The sequence below is a fragment of the Lampetra fluviatilis genome, chromosome 47, assembly GCF_964198595.1.
Source record: "Lampetra fluviatilis chromosome 47, kcLamFluv1.1, whole genome shotgun sequence".
NCBI lineage: Eukaryota > Metazoa > Chordata > Hyperoartia > Petromyzontiformes > Petromyzontidae > Lampetra > Lampetra fluviatilis.
The window spans coordinates 2,516,047-2,523,096 of record NC_136321.1 but is presented as its reverse complement, the minus strand read 5'-3'; the positions used below and the strand labels follow the sequence as shown (position 1 = coordinate 2,523,096).

Genomic DNA, 7,050 nt, shown 5'->3' with positions numbered 1-7,050 from the left:
TGTGTGTCTCTCTGTGTGTCTGTGTTGCGTGTCTCTCTGTGTCTATATTGTGTCTCTCTCTGTGTGTCTGTGTTGTGTGTCTCTGTGTGTCTATGTTGTCTATGTTGTTTGTCTATGTTGTGTGTCTCTCTCTGTGTGTCTCTTTTGTGTGTCTCTGTGTGTCTATGTTGTGTGTCTCTCTCTGTCTCTGTGTTGTCTCTCACTGCTTGTGTGTCTGTCTGTGTGTCTGTCTGTGTGTCTATGTGTCTCTCTGTGTCTGTCTCTGTGTGTGTCTCTCTCTGTGTCTATGTGTTGTGTGTCTCTCTCTGTGTGTCTATGTTGTGTGTCTCTCTCTCTGTGTCTATGTTGTGTGTCTCACTGTGTCTCTGTGTGTGTCTCTCTCTCTCTCTGTGTTTGTCTGTGTCTCCGTGTCTGTGTTTTGCCTCTCTCTCAAATTTAGTTCTACCTGATGACGGTTGCTTGTGTTGCAATCGAAACGTACTCTATTATTTAATTTATTTTCTTTCTACGTAACTTTACCGAAATAACCAAAGAGTATATTAATCATATTGGCTGTAAAAAGTCTACGTGTGAAATGTTAACAACGAATGTGAGTTGGTCTTTATTTGCACCCCCGCACCTCCGATTAGCACGGTTGGCTATGTACGGTGCGAAAGAAGTTCAACATACATTCTTACAAATGCATCATAATACATTTGTACTATGACGCATTCATAATGGTCGACTCTTTGTTTTACACGCTTTTATTTAACTCACTCTGTTGTCGTATCCTCAAATAATCTTGTAACTAATTTTTTACCCACTTCCCAATGTGCTATCGACTGCAAACTTGGTATACTTACGTCATACTGATGACAAGACTATATTCTATCATAAATAAAAAAAAACATTTTAAAACATTCTTTTACACGCTTTTGATAAACTCACTCTGTTGTCGTATCCTCAACTCTGTTGTATCCTCAAATCTTGTAACTCAATTTTACCCACTTCCCAATGTCGTATCGACTGAAAAATTGGTATACGTATGTCATACTGGTGACAATACAATATTCTATCATTAAAAATAAAAAAATTATTTACAATCTTTTTTGTATGTGTATGTTTCGGCTTGGGTCTAATTGTCCACGCTCAACTCACGTTGGCTGTAAATCACCGCGGTCCCTTACGTTGTGGCAAGCCTCGGGGCCACTTCCTGGAGTCGTGGAGTTTCTGCCATTACGAGTGGGTACATTTGATTAAAGCGTGATTTTTCAAAAAGTTTTTTTTATATTACTTATTCTGCTTAATGTCCATGGGCCTGAGTACAGTAAAAGCAAATAAAGCCTCTAGCGGGCTGCCTGCTCAGCCGCCAGACGCTAATAACCAAACATTTGTGTGTTTTGGTTTTGACGTGGAGTTGGGGTGAGAACTCATTTCTTTAGAGCTGCTTCTTGTGTTTAGTTTGTTATTTTTAATTAAAAAGTTACCAAAAATGTCACCTCGCCCATCAGCTCACGCTGCGCTATTGCTGCGTGTGCCCGCCAGAGGGCACGACGTGACCACACATCAGTGGCTCTTCACGAATGTTCAGCCACTTTCGCCGATAAGACATCATCAGTGTGAGTGCCGCCACACATTTGAAGCCATTGGGGGTTTGACAGCAGCACGATGATGATGGTGGTGGGGGGTGTTGTCAACATTTGTGTTTTGTTGCACAGGTAGCTGGCTACCAGCTTTGCGTTTGGGGCCGTCCATTTCTGTCGGAGTAGATCTAGTGGTGGGACGGCGTCTTTCTCCTTTCTCACACACCAAGGTGAGGACAGAAAAGAAATATTCGCGATCATTCGATATGCGAACATTCGAAATGCTAAGTTTCAGTATAACGAACTTTGCATCCATTTCCGTTATTTTAATGGAAAAAGGTGAATAATTAATAAAACATTTCATAAATAAATATTGAATTTATCGGTCTGTGGTGCAAAAAAATATGAATAAAATTTCGTTTCTTCACTACGTTTATTTTTTTTTATCAATGTCGGTTTTTAATTTTTATACCGTACAATATAAAATTTATGTTATTTGCAATATAAATTGTCTTTGTTTTCAACATGAATGGTAAGTTCTAAAATGTTTATTCGTGTAGTTTTAAATAGTAAGGTACGAAGGCTGGGAGCGCATCCTCATCCTACTGTGATACTTTATTCAATATATGAAGTTTCAATCTACGAACGAAGCTCCAGGAACGCATTTACTTCGTATATCGAGTTATTACTGTCGTTGTTGTGGTTGTGGATTTTGTTGTAATTGATGTATGTACAGTATGTTGAACTTCTTTCGCACCGTACGTAGCCAAACGTGCTTATCGGAGGTGCAGAGGAAGACAACAAACTATGCACAAAAAGCAGTTCTACGCAAATGCGTTTTCATTGTAGATTATTTGAAAGTGCACAGCTCCAGTGGCTTCCTAATATCGGAAAGGAAGAACGTTCCAGACGGCCGTAGATGCTCATCTGAAAGCGCGCGAGGCAGTGGCCGTCTTTGTTCGATGGTTGTTGAGGTGGTTGTGGTTAATGCCTTAGGGGTTGATGTGATGTTAGTTGTAGTAGAGGTTGTGGTTGTTGCTGTCGTTTTAATAAGTGGTCCTTGTCATGTTTGTAGCTGTGGCAGTAGTCATGGTTGTGCTTGATGTTGTTGCGATAGTAGTCATGTCCGTTGTTTTAGTTGCAGGCCTCGTAGAAGTTGTAGTAGTTGCTACACGTAGTGATTTCTTTTGTTGTAATTGTGGTTGTAGGGAAAGGGAGGTATGTACCGCCCGACTCAACACGCTGCCGCCACGACCCTCACCAGGACAAGCTGACTGGGAAACGTACAAACGAATTGTGGTTGTGTTTGTTGATGTTGCTGTGGTTTTTGTCGTAATTGTCTTCATTATAGTTGTTGCGCTTGTAGTTGCAGTAGCAGTGGTTGTTGCAGTTGTTACAGTAGTTGTGGTGCTGTAGTTGTGAATGTAGTAGCTGCTGTAGTTGTAATCGCTGGTGTGGGTGTTGTAGGTATTGTTGTTGTAGTGGTGGTTATCATTGCAGTGGTAGTTGTTGTCGTAGTAGTGTTTGTACTTGTCGCAGCTGTTGTTGCAGTGGTGTTGGTAGTTGTTGGAGTTGTGTTTGTGTTGTGGTTTTTGTGGTTGCATAAATTTGTATTGCAGCGGTTGTGGTAGTTGTTATGGTTGTATTCGTGGTTGCTTGTTGGGGTTGTGGTAATTTTAGTTGTCACGGTTGCATTGTGGTTAGAGTAAATTGTAATGGTTGTGGCAGTTGTTCTGGTAGTTGTGCTTGTGAGTTGTGGATGTTGGGTATTGATTCCCGCTCACGGCCAACACCAGTGACGATTATCTGAACCGGTCCTGGGCCTCCCCGAGTCTCAAATGAGTACCTCGTGCGATGTGTAAACATCGCCACTCGGGAGACAAAGGCGGCCTGGGGTGGTGCTGGCCACTCACCCCCTCGTGTGCTGTGCTGGCCTTCATAGGTGCTCCCTAACAGCACTTGCCCCAACAGTCTGTTAAGGTTATACTGTACTGCAGATCTGTCTCTTTTTGTTGTTGCAGTTGTTGTGGTTGTAATTGTTATTGAAATTGCTGTCGTAATTGTAACGATCGCAGTAGTTGTAGCAGTGGTGGATATATTTATTATTGCAGTGGTTGTTTTGGTTGTTGTTGTAGAGGTTCACAAGTCGCGTGAGCTCCACTCCCAGCCCTGCCTCCTACTCCGTCATCACGGAAACCAGAGCTGTCACTGCAGCAACCGAGTCAGCCCTGTTTAGCCAATCGGGGGCGAGGTTCCAACAACCACAGCAACAAACACCAGATAACAACAACAACGACGACCAGACAGCCACAACAATACCGAATCAAAACATTTAAACACCACAACTGTAACACTCAAACATGAATAATGCCACAGCAGCAACGCGCAACACCGTGACACTGCAAGCACAATGGAGACCAAACAGCATTGGGGGCGGCCCACACGGTGTGTGATTTTCCCCGGGCCCCGTACACCCCCGAAGGATGGCCCTGGTTTCAATTCTAAAGCTGTGTGCAGCACAGATCTGCGCTGCGTAGTTTTACGAACCCATGGGCTCTGTGCTTCGAAGCGTCCACGTGATCTGTCTCATCGCTGTCCGTGCCCGCTTTTGTTTATTTTACATTTATCATTACCTTCGGTTTAGCACATAGGCTTTTGCGACCAATATTACTCTCCAACACATCGGTGTGTTGGGGAGTTAAATTTGTAATTGTTTAGTTTGTTTTGTAACGTGTGACATGTTCATGAAGTGTGCGAGTTAATTACGCGTAAATATAATTCCCCTTATAGTAACAGACTGTATTTTAATAATAATGTTTATTGAAGGATTTGCAGAATTCCAGACATTCCTCATAACCAAAAAGGCTTTCCAAATTAGTCAGGCACAGGGAGGTTTCACTGTTTAATAAACCATTCTCGAGAATATTACCGACTTCATGAATATGAATGCTCAAGCATAGAACCTCATAATAAGATGCATATTCTCTTTGTGGTTGACATGCTTTATTTAAAAAACTAAATGTAAACTATTTTTTATTTGACCAGGTTAGGCCCAATGAGCTACGTAGTTATTTTTTCCGAAGTGACCTGGCCACAACGGATAGCTCAACGACAAGTGGCTTGTCATGTCGACATTTATTGCACCAAAATACTCTTAAACACATGTTTGTAAATGTGGAGCGAAAAACTGGAGGACCTAGAGAAAAATCCCAGTGGTATGTAACCAATCTAGAATAATATCTTGCAACTGATGTCCTATTCCTGAGTCTAAACTAAATGTGTCATGTCTATTTCCTTGTCTCGTGTCTCGGTGTCCGTGTAGCTGTCTGTACTTGACTCGGGAACTCACAATGGCGCTTGCTCCGTTTTTCTGTCCAAATCCCCACGACTTTTGACATTGAACCAGGTGAGTTGGGGTTAGAGTCATGGGGCTGGTGCTAGAGGAATGGCTAGTGTTAGGGGTAACCCTAACCCTAGCATTATCGGTTAAGATTTGTATTAATTTGTCCTTAAATACAAACAGTATCTCCTAGGACTTTAAAGGTAGGGGTTAAGCTAAAATTTTACTAAACTTGTTATTTTGCCAGGTAAGGCTCACTGAGCTATACAGATCTTTTTCAGAAATTACCTGGCCGCAAATGATAGCTCAACGAAGTGGATTTTTACGTGGATATTTATAGCAGCCTAATCATCTAAACGCATGTTTCTAAATGTGGAGGGAAAACTGGAGGACCCCGAGAAAAATCCACATGACTATTGGGAAAACATGCGCAAACTCCAAGTAAAGTATACAGACGTCAAGGTTGGGAACGAATCCACGACCTATATACCAGGCGAGGTAGTTAAAATTTTGCTTCCGTGACACCCATAGAGGGTAGATCTACGGCTATTTTAGGGGTAGTAGTGTGAGTGTTTGAAGTGTTGCCATGTCCAAAACATCTCTCCACCTCCTTTCGCAGGACATCCCTGGCCCTGGTTACGATGATGTGAGGTGGTGAGGAGAAAAAAACGGGCACCCCATCGTACTCGGACTTCAACGCCTTTGCCCAGCTCACTGCTGTAGAGGTCTCCAGTGCCCAGACAGCAGGGTACTCCAGGTGGGAATTCACTTAGAAGTCACCAACTCGTTTCACTCACACACCCGCACACCCACGCACTTGCCTGCTCACTAACCCATTTAATTAATAATTTAGTTACTGGCTCAACGACCTACTCACTCTCTCGCTCAATCAGTCCATGGCTTGCTTACCTACCCACCCACTCCATAACCCACTCATACACTAATAAACCCACTGAATAATTACTCATTGACACAAGCACTCAATCACATACTCAATACCCACTCATACACCGACTTACTATTTTTTCTCGTGAACTTTTAATGGTATATTTATTTTCTTGGTTCTTTCGGTAAAGTCACGTAGAAGGGAAATAATAAAATAATAAAAATTTCACATCATAAAATTCTCACGACGTTTCGGCCACAACGCAAGCAGCCGTCCTCAGGTGAAGAACAGGGCTGTCTTTCCGACAGCTGCTTGCATTGTGGCCGAAACGTCGTGAGAATTTTATTTTATTATATTTTATTTTTATAATTTTATTATTTCCCTTCTACGTGACTTTACCGAAAGAACCAAGAAGATGAATGCCTGCAGTCACGAAAGCTTTAATTCTGTATATTTATTATCGCGTGATATTGACCACTTCTGACCATTTACCCAGGCTCTGGCCATTATGAACCGAGGCCTCATGCTTGCCCTCGCCTGACTCTGCTGGTGTCCCGTGAGGACCGCTTTCCTGAGCGATCAACCCCGGGCCCAGGACCTGGAGAATATGAGGTACAGACATTCGCACATCACCTGACTCTCAACTGTGTTATATATACACACACACAGGTCTTACTGCATTCACCGAGAGCATAGCTTTATTACGTGATTATAAAAAAAAATGTTCTTCCCATGCATCCATCTACCTCCCTGTGCCTCCATACCCCCCATGTCTGCCTTCTCCCCGATTCCTTCCTTCTCTTGTATCCCTCCTCTGCCCCATGTCTCCGTCCTCCACATGTCTCCACTTGTCTGCCCTCTCCTCCCCTGTCCTCCCTGTGTCTTTCTCTTCTCTTCTCGCCGTGTCCTCTCATCACTACGTCTCCTCATTCTCACCCCCTTGTCTCCCTCCTTCCTTGCCTCGAGTAATCCTTCTCCCCTCTCCTCCCCATGTCTCTGCCCATCTCAGTATGTCCCCTTCCTCATTCTCAGCCCTTTAATGTGAGTCCGGGAGCAAAGATTCCACTAAAAAATAACGCTCCGTCAGGAAAACTCATTCACATGCTCACCCTACTCATTCATTTGCCCATTCACTCAGCATTTCACTGATTTGTTCCTTCACTCACACACTCACTCATCCACTCCCTCAATTGCCCACTCATCCTACTCATCTAATCACCCAACTGCTTATCGACCAACTCACTAAATCACTCGTGTTTACT

At 43.1% G+C, this 7,050-nt stretch overlaps 1 long non-coding RNA gene across 1 annotated transcript; it reads left to right on the top strand.

Annotated features, from left to right (window-relative positions):
• The first annotated feature begins 1,726 nt into the window (after positions 1 to 1,726).
• On the top strand, positions 1,727 to 5,580 carry LOC144947821 (uncharacterized). Its single transcript, XR_013640097.1, has 3 exons — positions 1,727 to 1,792; positions 4,885 to 4,968; positions 5,522 to 5,580. It is a non-coding gene; the product is annotated as an uncharacterized LOC144947821 (long non-coding RNA).
• Positions 5,581 to 7,050: the final 1,470 nt, after the last annotated feature.